Below are 14,821 nucleotides of genomic sequence, written 5' to 3' on the forward strand. Positions count from 1 at the left end.
ATATGGGAAAGGAAATAGTCAATCAAGTCTAGGAAGCACAGAGAGTCCCATACAGGATAAATCCAAGGAGAAACATGCCAAGACACATATTAATCAAACTATCAAAAATTAAATACAAAGAACAAATATTAAAAGCAGCAACGGAAAAGCAACAAATAACATGCAAGGGAATCCCCATAAAGTTAAGAGCTGATCTTTCAGCAGAAACTCTGCAAGCCAGAAGGGACTGGCAGGACATATTTAAACTGATGAAAGGGAAAAATCTACAACCAAGATTACTCTACCCAGCAAGGATCTCATTCAGATTCGATGGAGAAATTAAATCTTTTACAGACAAGCAAAAGCTAAGAGAATTCAGCACCACCAAACCAGCTTTATAACAAATGCTAAAGGAACTTCTCTGCATAGGAAACACAAGAGAAGGAAAAGACCTACAATAACGAACACAAAACAATTAAGAAAATGGTAATAGGAACATACATATTGATAATTACCTTAAATGTAAATGTATTAAATGCTCCCACCAAACGACAAAGACTGGTTGAATGGATACAAAAACAAGACCTGCATAAATGCTGTCTACAAGAGACACGCTTCAGACGTAGGGACACATACAGACTGATAGTGAGGGGATGCAAAAAGATATTCCATGCAAATGGAAATAAAAAGAAAGCTGGAGTAGCAATTCTCATATCAGACAAAACAGACTTTAGAATAAAGACTATTACAAGAGACAAAGAACACTACATAATGATCAAAGGATCAGTACAAGAAGAAGATATAACAATTGTAAATATTTATGCACCCAACATAGGAGTACCTCAATACATAAGGAAAATGCTAACAGCCATAAAAGGGGAAATTGACAGTAACACAATCATACCAGTGGACTTTAACACCCCACTTTCACCAATGGACAGATCATCAAAATGAAAATAAATAAGGAAACACAAGCTTTAAATGATACATTAAACAAAATGGACTTGATATTTATAGGATATTCCATCCAAAAACAACAGAATACACTTTCTTCTAAGTGCTCATGGAACATTCTCCAGGATAGATCATATCTTGGGTCACAAATCAAGCTATATAAACTTAAGAAAATTGAAATCATATCAAGTATCTTTTCTGACCACAATGCTATGAGACTAGATATCGATTACAGGAAAAAAACTGTAAAAAATGCAAACACATGAAGGCTAAACAATACACTACTTAATAATCAAGAGATCAATGAAGAAATCAAAGAGGAAATCAAAAAATACCTAGAAACAAATGACAATGAAAACACGACGACCTAAAACCTGTGGGATGCAGCAAAAGCTGTTCTAAGAGGGAAGTTTATAGCAATACAATCCTACCTCAAGAAACAAGAAATAGCTCAAATAAATAACCTAACCTTACACTTAAAGCAATTAGAGGAAGAAGAACAAAAAAACCCCAAAGTTTTCAGAAGGAAAGAAATCATAAAGATCAGACCAGAAATAAATGAAAAAGAAATGAAGGAAATGATACCAAAGATCAATAAAACTAAAAGCTGGTTCTTTGAGAAGATAAACAAAATTGATAAACCATTAGCCAGACTCATCAAGAAAAAAGGGAGAAGACTCAAATCAATAGAAATGAAAAAGGAGAAGTAACAACTGACACTGCAGAAATACAAAGGATCATGAGAGATTACTACAAGCAACTCTATGCCAATAAAATGGACAACCTGGAGAAATGGACAAATTCTTAGAAAAGCACAACCTTCTGAGACTGAACCAGGAAGAAACAGAAAATATAAACAGACCAATCACAAGCACTGAAATTGAAACTGTGATTAAAAATCTTCCAACAAACAAAAGCCCAGGACCAGATGGCTTCACAGGCAAATTCCATCAAACACTTAGAGAAGAGCTAACACCTATCCTTCTCAAACTCTTCCAAAATATAGCAGAGGGAGGACATTTCCAAACTCATTCTACGAGGCCACCATCACCCTGATACCAAAACCAGACAAAGATGTCACAAAAAAGAAAACTACAGACCAACATCTCTGATGAATATAGATGCAAAAATCCTCAACAAAATACTAGCAAACAGAATACAACAGCACATTAAAAGAATCATATACCCTGGTCAGGTGGGGTTTATCCCAGAAATGGAAGGATTCTTCAATATACACAAATCAATCAATGTGATACACCATATTAACAAACTGAAGGAAAAACACCATATGATCATCTCAATAGATGCAGAAAAAGCTTTCGACAAAATTCAACACCCATTTATGATAAAAACCCTCCAGAAAGTAGGCATAGAGGAAACTAACCTCAACATGATAAAGGCCATATATGACAAACCACAGCCAACATCACTCTCAATGGTGAAAAACTGAAACCATTTCCTCTAAGATCAGGAACAAGACAAGGTTGTCCACTCTCATCACTATTATTCAACATAGTTTTGGAAGTTTTAGCCACAACAATCAGAGAAGTAAAAGAAATAAAAGGAATCCAAATCAGAAAAGAAGAAGTAAAGCTGTCACTGTTTGCAGATGACATGATACTACACATAGAGAATCCTAAAGGTGCTACCAGAAAACTACTAGAGCTAATCAATGAACTTGGTAAAGTAGCAGGATACAAAATTAATGCACAGAAATCTCTTGCATTCCTATACACTAATGATGAAAAATCTGCAAGGGAAATTAAGGAAACACTCCCATTTACCACTGCAACAAAAAGAATAAAATACCTAGGAATAAACCTACCTAAGGAGACAAAAGACCTGTAAACAGAAAACTATAAGACACTCATGAAAGAAACTAAAGATGATACAAACAGATGGAGAGATTTACCATGTTCTTGGATTGTAAGAATCAACATTGTGAAAATGTCTATACTACCCAAAGCAATCTACAGATTCAGTGCAATCCCTATCAAACTACCAATGGCATTTTTCACAGAACTAGAACAAAAAATTTCACAATTTGTATGGAAACACAAAAGACCCCACATAGCTAAAGCAATCTTGAGAAAGAAAAATGGAGCTGGAGGGATCAGGCTCCCTGACTTCAGATTATATTACAAAGCTGCAGTAATCAAGACAGTATAGTACTCGCACAAAAACAGAAATATAGATCAATGGAACAGGATAGAAAGCCCAGAGATAAAGTCACGCACATATGGTCACTTTATTGTTGATAAAGGAGGAAAGAATATACAATGGAAAAAAGACAGCCTCTTCAATAAGTGGTGCTGGGAAAACTGGACAGCTACATGTAAAAGAATGAAATTAGAACACTCCCTAACACCATACACAAAAATAAACTCAAAATTGATTAAAGACCTAACTGTAAGGCCAGACACTATCAAACTCTTAGAGGAAAACATAGGCAGAACATTCTATGACATAAAGCAAGATCCTTTTTGACCCACCTCCTAGAGAAATGGAAATAAAAACAAAAATAAACAAATAGGACCTAATGAAACTTAAAACCTTTTGCACAGCAAAGGAAACCATAAATAAGACGAAAAGACAACCCTCAGAATGGGAGAAAATATTTGCAAATGAAGCAACTGACAAAGGATTAATCTCCAAAATTTACAAGCAGCTCATGCAGCTCAATAACAAGAAAACAAAAAATCCAACTGAAAAATGGGTGGAAGACCTAAATAGACATTTCTCCAAAGAAGACATGCAGATGGCCAAGAGGCACATGAAAAGATGCTCAACATCACTAATCATTAGAGAAATGCAAATCAAAACTACAATGAGGTATCACCTCACACTGGTCAGAATGGCCATCATCAAAAAATCTACAAACAATAAATGCTGGAGAGGGTGTGGAGAAAATGGAACCATCTTGCACTGTTGGTGGGAATGTAAATTGATACAGCCACTATGGAGGTTCCTTATAAAACTAAAAATAGAACTACCATACGACACAGCAATCCCACTACTGGGCATATACCCTGAGAAAACCATAATTCAAAAAGAGTCATGTACCACAATGTTCATTGCAGCTCTATTTACAATAGCCAGGACATGCAAGCAACCTAAGTGTCCATTGACAGAGGAATGGATAAAGAAGATGTGGCACATATATACAATGGAATATTACTCAGCCATAAAAAGAAACGAAATTGAGTTATTTGTAGTGAGGTGGATGAACCTAGAGTCTGTCATACAGAGTGAAGTAAGTCAGAAAGAGAAAAACAAAGACCGTATGCTAATACATATATATGGAATCTAAAAAAATTTTTAAAGAAAGTGGTTCTGAAGAACCTAGGGGCAGGACAAGAATAAAGATGCAGACACAGAGAATGGACTTGAGGACATGGGCGGGGACGAAGTGAGAGAGTGGCATGGACTTATATATACTACCAAATGTAAAATAAATAGCTAGTGGGAAGCAGCCGCATAGCACAGGGAGATCAACTCAGTGCTTTGTGACCACCTAGAGGGGTGTGATAGGGCGGGTGGGAGGGAGATGCAAGAGGGAGGAGATATGGTGATAATGTATATGTATAGGTGATTCACTTTGTTATAAAGCAGAAACTAACACACCATTGTAAAGCAATTATACTCCAATAAAGAAGTTAAAAAAAGAAAAAAGAGTCATGTACCACAATGCTTATTGCAACTCTATTTACAATAGCCAGGATGTGGAAGCAACCTAAGTGTCCATCGACAGAGGAATGGATAAAGATGTGGCACATATATACAATGGAATATTACTCAGCCATAACAAGAAACAAAATTGAGTTAATTGTAGTGAGGTGGATGGACGTAGAGACTGTCATACAGAGTGAAGTAAGTCAGAAAGAGAAAAATAAATACTGTATGCTACCACATATATATGGAATCTATACGTGTATATAGTGTATACATATATACACTAATATGTATAAAATGGATAACTAATAAGAACCTGCTGTATAAAAAAATAAATAAAATAAAATTCAAAAATAAAAAGAGGAAATATTTTAGCCCTGTTTTGCTGTGTATTACTAACTCTGCCCTCCGCGCAACTCTCATTTCCTTTAGTTGTAGAGGCTCTTGTGACTGCTTCTCTACATGTGACTGCTCCTTTTTTTAAAAGTCAGTGCTTCTGTGATGTTTTCCCACCTCCTGTTAACATTTCTATTTATTCATTCTTAAAGCCACAAGCGTTCACAAAATGTTAGCTGATCAATTGAAAATTATTGTTTATTCCTTTAGTATTTGTGCTAACTATAAATGTATCCTAGGCATCTTAATTTCAGTTTGGGGGCTTATTTTGGAGAATAATTGTTATTCTGTCAGAATTATATTTGCATCTTATTTTTTTCTTTATTCTTAAATCTGATTTTATGATTGAAGACAGAAAGTCGTCTTTTTAAAAAATTAATTAATTAATTTATTTTGGTTGTGCTGGGTCTTGGTTGCAGCAGGTGGGCTCCTTAGTTGTGGCTCGCCAGGTCCTTAGCTGCAGCATGTAGGCTCCTTAGTTGCGGCTCCAGGGCTCCTTAGTTGTGGCATGAGAACTCTTAGTTGAGGCATGCATGTGGGATCTAGTTCCCTGACCAGGGATTGAACCCCGAACCCCTGCATTGGCAGTGCAGAGTCCTGTCCACTGTGCCACCAGAGAAGTCCCCAGAAGGTCTTCTTAAAGGACTTCTTTCCCCCATACAAATATTTATTTTAGCAAGAGCAAATAAAGATTTAAATGAGAGGAGCCTCCAATTGACCTTCAACTGATGGTCACAATAAAATTTAAAAAAAAAAAGGTTCTGAAGAACCTACAGGCAGGACTGGAATAAAGATGCAGATGTAGAGAATGGACTTGAGGACACAGGGAGGGGGAAGGGCAAGCTGGGACAAAGTGAGAGAGTAGCGTTGACATATATACACTACCAAATGTAAAATAGATAGCTAGTGGGAAGCAGCCGCATAGCACAGGCAGATCAGCTCAGTGCTTTGTGACCACCTAGAGGGGTGGGATAGGGAGGGTGGGAGGGAGATGCAAAAGGGAGGAGATATGGGGATATATGTGTATGTATAGCTGATTCACTTTGTTATAAAGCAGAAACTAACACACCATTGTAAAGCAATTATACTCTAATAAATGTGTTAAAAAAAAGATACAATCTGTGTCACCCGAGAGAAAGGTCACAATTACTTAATTAATTAATTTAATAGAATTTAATTAATTAATTAATTTATTTTTGGCCACGTTGGGTCTTTGTTGCTGCATGAGGGCTTTCTCTAGTTGTGGCGAGTGCAGGCTACTCTTTGTTGCGTTGTGTGGGCTTCTCAGTGCAGTGGCTTCTCTTGTTGCAGAGCATGGGCTCTAGGCGCATGGGCTTTAGTAGTTGTGGCACATGGGCTCAGCAGTTGTGGCTTGCAGGCTTCAGAGCACAGGCTCAGTAGTCGTGGCACACGGGCTTGGTTGCTCCGCATGTGGGAACCACACGGGCATATGGGATCTTCCCGGACCAGGGCTCGAACCCGTGTCCCCTGCATTGGCAGGCGGATGCTTAACCACTGCACCACCAGGGAAGTCCAACAATTAAAAAGTTAGACAATTCTCCCACTATTTTGCTCAGGAAGAGCAAAATGCTGTAGTATATGCTGCAGACTAGGATTACCAGATAAAATACAGGACACCCAGTTAACTTTGAATTTTAGTTAGTGAATTTTTTTTAGTATAAGTCTTTGTCCTATGCTAAATTCACTTATCTGAAATTTAAATTTAACTGTGCATCCTCTATTTTTATTTGCTCAATCTGGCAACACTACCCCAGAGAGAGTGTGAGATGGGAATCTTCATTTATTCAGTCAGCATCTGTGCCGATGGGGTAAACAGCTTGCCTCTCTGGATATGACTGTTGTTAAAGATGCATACAACATGGCCCCTTGACTCAAGACAACTACATCAGCTAGTGTTCAACTGAAGAAATCATGATCTGCTTTCATGCTGGAGGGGGTGAAAGATTATCTGAAATGGACTTACTAAGAGATGTTGGTCTCTGATGCGGTAACTTTCTTAAGCACTTTTTTCATTTGATATATTAACTGAGCATCTGAACTGTTCTAGGCATTTAGCTCAGAATGAGGAACTGAATAGCTTCTTGTTAGAAAAAGGAACTAAACATTCCTGTTCTTGCGATGCCTACATGCTCATGGGGGGAGATTTTCCATGCCAATTTTAATATCCTTCGTTTTTATTCTAGAGTTGACCTGAGTTAGATGTGACTCCATGTACTGGCTTTATCACACTTGAGTACCTTGTCACTATTTGAATACATCTGCTTACTGCCCTGATCATGTTTTCTTATATATTCCTGAGGTAAAATTCTTGCTATGCCAGCATCTCTTATAGTAGATTTTATGAGAAGAGATAGCAGTAAATACTGGTGTAAAAGAGAGAAAGCTTTCAGGACCATGATTCTCCTGAGAACTTTTTGTTTCTTGGCAAGTGTGCATCTCTGTATGTGTGTTTTTGTGAGTGTATCTGGGTGCACAGATGATGTGTCTCTTGAAAATGTCAGGTGTAGACAGACTATCTCCTTTCTGAGTGAACCCTAATTTTCAAAAACATTTTCTTGACCAGTTTAGTCGCAAAAGCAAACACTTGAAAGAGGCCAGTAACAACTTCTTGGGCAGAAAAGATGGCCCCTGCTCAGAGCTTGGTTCACGGCAGACACTGAAATGTGGCTTGGCTCTGTCCCCTGGCTTAGTACTAGGGTGTTATGTTCCACTAGAGGCCCTGGTACCTTTTCAGCAAGGCGCCGAGTCAGGCACAGACTTGCTGGCAGCCACGGCAGAGGGATTTTACTGATCCATGCCCGGATCTCAGGAGGTAACTGGCAAGAGAGAAGAAAGCAAAACAAGCAACCAAATCCCTATACGCCTTATAAATTTGACTTGGAAATTTTGCCTCAAGGCTGTCAAAGAGCTGGAATAATGATTTCACTTTCTCCAAGGTCAGTTCTTGGGCATTGAGTCTTTAATGTAGAAAAAATATATCCAATTATCTGATTATCAACTTTTTTTTTTTTTTTAAGTCTTGCCATTCCCAGGTTCAAGTGACTCTGCGCCTTGAAAATAAATTTAGGTTAAGCCACTCCTGGCCAAAACTATGCCTTCAGGTCACATGACTTGCTTCCAAGTTAGGGGCAAAGCCTTGAAATCATGTGCATCTACTTTGCTGTAAGACGTTTCTTTGATAATTTGCATCTCTTCTGCCAGGGATAAGTCGATTTGTCTCCATTCTGTCTGAGGTTGTGAAGCTGGGATTCCACTGGCGAGCTGGAATGTAGATTAGGCTCTGCTTGGCTTCTAACTAAACCAGGAGCCATTAGAGAGTAATCTGGGTACAGCCTCTTGCTGCCCCCTGGTGGAGAGGTGGGTATTGAGCAAGCCATAACTGCGGACTGTGGATTTCCTCAGCAAATGCTGTTAAGGTGTCTGTGTAAAGGTCCGTGGGGAATAATTACACTTAAAGCTATTAAGTTATACTCTATTGTGAAGCTAAATGTTATAATAAAGTATATATTGAATGGAGTTTGAAAGGTTGCTCTATAAGAGTCTGATTTCTCAATAATGGCTGCTTTAATTCCACTCTCTTTTTACTTCTGTGTTTTGGGAACTCATTTCTTACCTTTTTTTCTCTAAACTCTTCATTTTCTTCAATCATCACTTCATGTATCTTTAGATAATTATAAGATTCTTGTAAGGGGTTATCTTTACACATTTCCATAAAGTGAAATTCAGCATTTGACCCAAGAAAATTATAATTCTTATATACTCCAGATCTTAAACTGGGATTTATACCTATACATTCAGATCAAAATCCAAACCAAAATTCACTTCAGGAATTCAAATGAAACATGTTAGTCTTATATCTTCTGAAAGTTCTGGAGTACAAGTCAGAGGCTGTCTCCTTAAGGCTTTTGCGTGCAAATTACATTTTGAAAGAAAATGTTTTTGTAACAGCCCTAAAAATGCCAACATTTTCAAAAAGTATAGTCAGGTAGAAGCATGCTTTTTAAATTAAAACCTGTGACAGGATGCCTTTTAGAATCAAGGAAAATTTTTGGAGACTATCGTGTGGGCTATTAACACATTATGCCTATGTATGCCTAGCCTTTCAAATGTGTTCCTGTGACTTCTAGAACGACTGTGTTTCTTGAATTAAGAAATTCGTGATGCCAGGCTAGTATTTGGTTCTTATTGAAAGACTTTTCTTATTCATTACTTAATTCATTCAGTATTTATTCAACAAGTATTTACTGAGCACCCATGTGCCAGCAGGAGGGAGGATATACATCCCTGCATGAAAGTGCTTACAGAACTCGGTACAAATGTCTCAAGAACAAGGCAGACTGTGGGCAGTCAGTATCATAAAAGAGGTAGAGAGAAAGTGAGATGGGAGTTCAGAGATGGAAGAGATAAGTTCCAGATTTTGGGGGAGGTGAACAAGGGGCAGCGGAACTAGGAATTAAAGGATGAAGGGGATTTGTACATAAAATTATTCTAGATGACAGAAGTTTATTCTAAAGGAATTTATTTGGAAATTTATTCTAAAGGAAGAATTTTTCTCAGGAAAATAAATTATACACAGCTAATACGTGCATGGAAATGACTTTCACCCACTCAGGTGACTTCTGAAATGTAAGAATTATTAACAGTTCAAATACTGTCAATTCTTGATCAACCTCTGTCCTTTATGTATGAGAAAAATTCTGCTCTCCTTCTCAAAATACTCTTCTCTCTTCTGACCAAAAACAGTAAAATAGGATAGGAAGAATAACTCTTTTATTCCCTTTCTCTGTCCCTATCTTTTCCAAAACTCACCAAAGCTATTCATTTGATAAATACTGTGCACTTGTTATGTGCCAGATACTCTGCTAGGTCCTGGAGGCAGCAGTTAACAAGCATACATGATCCTTTTTCTGAAAAAGCTTTTACTGGATGGAGACAGGCAGTGAAGGGATTCACCTCAGGTGAGGGGAGGATTGCCTTACGCATTGTAACTGGAGGAATGGAAGATAGGATGGTGGAGGCACAGGTAAATTTGTAGGTTTGACATTAGTAAGTTGAGAGAGTTCTTGTCTGAGGACTTCAGTTTTTTTCCCCATAATTACAGAAAATTCAGAGAGTGGAATTAATAAAGGGTTGGACTTTGGCTAGGCAAAAGTGATGGAAGTAACGGGGACAGGGGATTGATAACGTTGGCGTGCAATGGACTGGGAGAATCTAAGCTGTATACAAAGAAGGGTACTGATGTGAAGACAGTAAGAGGTTAAGGACTGGTGATCCAGTAAGGTTTAAGATCAGATTTATAAGAAATAACTTGAGTAAGAAAGTTGAAAAGATAGGACGCTATCATCAGAAAGAAAAATGTCTGAATTTATGATATCAGATATGGAGTAATTCTGGATGATGGCAAGATTTGGGATATGATTTGAGAGCATGTGACTGAAGTGAAGTGAATGTGAAGGTTACTGGAGCTGAGGACAGTGAAGGAACTGGGATGACAGAGGACTTGAGATGGAGAGGAATTAAAGTATTCAAGATCACTACGTCTATGAAGGGGAAAGTGAATGGGAAAAACATCTCTTCCCCATCTTAGGAGTCCCTAGCATTTCTCCCATCATCCTAATCTGACACCCCACCACTATATCTCCCTCAGAATCCTGGGTCTTAATGTGATCATGCCACATGGGGACCCCTGCCCAGGCCTAGAACCCAGCTCTCCCCTCCACCTTCTTGCTCCCACCATGCCAGGGGCTCACTGCTGAGAGATCTCAGCTCCCACTTCCCACCTGATTGAGAAACTGGTTCTGGGAACATGGCAGGATGTAAGCTCCCACTCTGAGTGCCAGAGCTTGTTAGGGTGAGGGTGACCCAAGCTGAGGGAAGATGTGCTCCTGCTGTTTTAATCTTGATGGTGGAAAGCACTTTTCTGTAACAATCCTGGAATCCATAGTTGTCCTCTATGGAACCAACGGCCGGGACACCATTGGCCGGAACCGATCACGTGAGTGATTGGAGGAAAGTGGCTTTGGGGGGCTGGCTCTGGTTCCTCCTCATCATGTTTTACGTTCACTTTATGGGCGAAGATGTTCAGTTTCAACAATGCACTTAGACATGGCTTTTCTAAATTAGGAATTTTCTGTATTAAAATTGTATGCTGGTCCCTAAATACTTCAGAAAACAGAGTGGCAAAAGTAATGCTATCATCAATGGGCATTTTTTCTTTACATTTCTACGAGCTTCTAGGAGTTGACAGATTGATCATCAGCAATGATGCTAAAAGAGTGCTTTGAGTTTATAATTTAGATATTTTAACATTAAAAAAATTATTTATCATGTTATGGAGGTCATTTGTGTTCACTGAATACAATTCTGAAAATGAAAAGAATAGAAGATAAAACTTTTGTACTCTCACCAACCAGAAATAAAAATCTTGGTACCATTTTCACTCCAGATATACATTTCTCTTTGCCCCTTCCCCAACTTGGAGTCATACAAAGTTTTGTAATGCCTTCCATTCATTTAATATAATGTGAGCATTTCCCTGTGCCATTGCCTATCTTTAAAAAATGATGGTGGCAGAGTCTTCTAGCTGTTCATCAAAATCCATTTTCTTCTCCTTGGGCATGCAGCTAGACTACATTTCCAGGATCCTTTGCAGTTACATGTAGCCAAAAGAATAGGAATGCATGTGATGTGTGCTATTCCTGGGCCAATGCTTTTAAGAGGCAGGTGTGTATCCTTTATGTTATCTTTTCTTACAGCTAGATGTAGATGATGACAAGGCCCTAGGGGAATTCAAAGTCAAAGGATGGAAGGAGCCTGAATTTTTGAATAATCATGTATTGAACACAATGTGGGTGAGAATAAACATCAATTGTGCTTGAACCATTATATATTTGGGGGTCTGTTTGTTACAGCAATTTTGCCTACTCTGTTTTTCATTGTATGGATGTACCTTAATTTTTTAAGAGATATGTTTCTTGTTAGCCTGTAATAGGTTATTGAAAATGGACCCAGTGACTGAATTGGGTCTCTCTGTGTCCACACCTCTTTGCAATACGTCTTTACTGCTTTTTCCAACAAGAGCTCGTGTTTGTTTCCCCATTTTTTGAATCTATTCTGCCTTTCTGACTTGTTTTGACCAATGAAGTTTGATGGAAGTGGCATTTGGGGACTTCTGAGTTCAGACTCTAAGAGGCCGTACAGCATCTGCTTTTGCTCAGGGTGGATCCATCTGCTGCATAAAGAAGTCCAGGTTATCCTATTGGAGAGGGAGTCTACATGGGGAGATGGGTCCTAGAGGATAGATGCCATGTGGAGAGAGAAACCACATAGAGGAGAATCAAGGCCCCACACATATGTGTGAGCCAGGGTAATACCACGGAAAAAGAGAGACCCAGCCATCCCAGTTCACCCTCAGTCATTTGAGCCATCCCCATGGGAGTGCCAGACTTGTGAGTGAGGCCATTGTAGGTCCTCTAGACCCAGTAGAGCCCTCCCAGCCAACACTATGTGGAAGAGAGACAAGCCATCCCTTCTGAGCTCTGTCCAAACTCCTGACCCACAGAACTGTAAGTAATAAAAGTAATAAAATGATTAAGTCGTGAATATGTTGACTAACCAGCAATAAATAACATGGATACTTATATGTTTCTAAAGTTTTGTTCCTGTAAATGACACTGATAAGCATCTTTGTACCAGCTTCCTTGTTCATCAAGAGATTTTGTGCTGCTGAACTTGTTTAAGTCTGGAAATTGAGTAAGGAGTCATGTCTCCTCTCCATTTTGGTGCTCAGATTAGGTTTCTGGTCCCTGCTATATAAATGAAGTAATATTTTAATAGGCTGCTATCTATTCAATTCCTACAGGCACCACGATCAATTAGCTACTACTAAAGATTCCTGCTAGTCAAAATATTTGGTTAACACTTTGTCTCTATTGCCCATTATAGTAAATGCACTAACCTCGTCTCTTGTAGTTAATTGTTGCCACTTGGCCTTTGTCCTTCTGGGATCCCATCGTTTTCACTGAAATCATGGAGCCGATTTCAATGGCAGTATCTTCTACCATCACCATAGCCTACAGAAGACAGCCATCACAGAAATTTGTGAGGACACAAAAGTAGTCCATCATTAATGTCTTTCTCAATGCCTCAGTGGGGTGAGTGACCTCTCAAAGGACACAGGTGGGGGTGGGTGGGTGTGCAAGTCAGATTATATATGCACCCCACCATTCCAATCTCTCTGAGTCTTTGACTCCTCCTTCCACATTGTGCCAGGAAAAATCTGGTATTTTACCTTCAATGAGTATAGGCTATAGTTGAGTTCAAGTTTCAAGCAACCAAGAAGACCATTAGACACACTTCTAACTGTAAGATCTTTTTTCTTTTTTTGGTTGCACCACGCGGCATGCGGGATCCTAGGTCCACGACCAGGGATCGAACCCGCACCCCCTGCAGTGGAAGTGTGCAGTCTTAACCATTGGACCACAGGGGAAGTCCCTAACTAAGATCTTTAGTAACCGTAATAATGACCCATTATCAATACATTTGGTCTAATCCAGTGTTTTATATTCCTTCCTCTTTTAGCCTAATAACTTAAAATCCACTATTATTTCCATTTCTGTCAATTAGCAACATTTTGCAATTATTTTGGAGTAAACCATCTCCTTCCATGTCAGACTTTGTACTTGCCCCCTTGGAGCAAACTGAGATCTGAACTGGGTTAGCTCTAGAGGTTATGAGAAGTAGTTGGAGTGGGTCTTGAGGATATTATGGGGTCTTAACACAAGTTCCCTCAGACACAAGAAGGCAAGCAACTCCAAGATTCTCAGCTTTTCCTAAGTCAAACTAGATGGTTCCTATTCCAAGTCTCAGAGTTCTTCTTACCAGTCAGTGCTCCAACTTTCACATACAAGATTTTCAAATCTATGAATTCAATTCTGGTTGAAATTCTGTAACCCACAAAATTAAATTCTGGGTCAAGGTCAGCCCTGCAGCTTTAAGAAACAGGTGATTCTTTTAGAGCCACTAGAGAAACTCTCTGATTCTCTGTGACTTGAGCTAAGAGTTAATGATCTGAGCTTGTCATTTCCTGTAGAAGCATCATTGCTATCATAACGGTCATCTGGTCCCTCTTAGGGCCACACAAGGCATTTCATCACAATCAACCACAGGTGATTAAGTATGATGCCACAGGGTATCATGGATACTCAAATCCCATTTCCCCTTGCTAAAGAGATCACTATGGTGTTCAAAGCTAAGGAAAAGCTCAGAGCAACCTCAGAATCCCATTTTGAGGGGCTGTTTCTTAGGACCACTTCTTGTTTAAGAATCATGTTAGTAAAACAGACTCATACTAAGTATTTCACCAGAGAGAATTTAATATAATGAACTGGTTAAATAGATGTTTAAGAACTTAAAAGCACACATGCAACACTGAGGTAACACAGAGATAACTGCTGAAAGCAGTTACAAGCCCTGGAGCTGGGGAGACAAGGAGAAGACTAGAATTTAGATTGTTGGAGGAAGTGATCTGCAGAACTGGGACTCAGATCTTTGACAAAAGAACATCATTCAGGTGCTGTTAGTACCTTAGAGAGGTCAGTTAGTTCTGCCAGTGTGTAAAAATGAGTCAGGGACTAGAAGCAACTGTCATTACCTAGGATGAAGAGCTGTTTGGCAACACTACCAGGAATAAGAAAACAAACAGGAACTTTCCTCCTCCTGCCTTCCAATCTCCTTCTAGTGGTCCATATGGGTATAACCACCAGCCGGCAAAGACCATGTGGTTTTGCAGAATCCCAGC

The 14,821-nt window shown here is 39.0% G+C and overlaps 1 protein-coding gene across 5 annotated transcripts in view; it reads right to left on the minus strand.

The window, feature by feature from the left end:
* Positions 1-14,821, minus strand: part of GTPBP8 (GTP binding protein 8) — a 222,995-nt gene that overhangs the window by 169,831 nt on the left and 38,343 nt on the right. For all 5 annotated transcript variants that reach the window (XR_013828472.1, XR_013828473.1, XR_013828474.1 and 2 more), the window contains exon 6: positions 12,980-13,094. The gene's annotated coding sequence lies outside the window, so the exon portion shown is untranslated. The remainder of the gene's footprint in view (positions 1-12,979; positions 13,095-14,821) is intronic.

Source organism: Stenella coeruleoalba (genome assembly GCF_951394435.1).
Source record: "Stenella coeruleoalba genome assembly, chromosome: 5".
Lineage (NCBI taxonomy): Eukaryota > Metazoa > Chordata > Mammalia > Artiodactyla > Delphinidae > Stenella > Stenella coeruleoalba.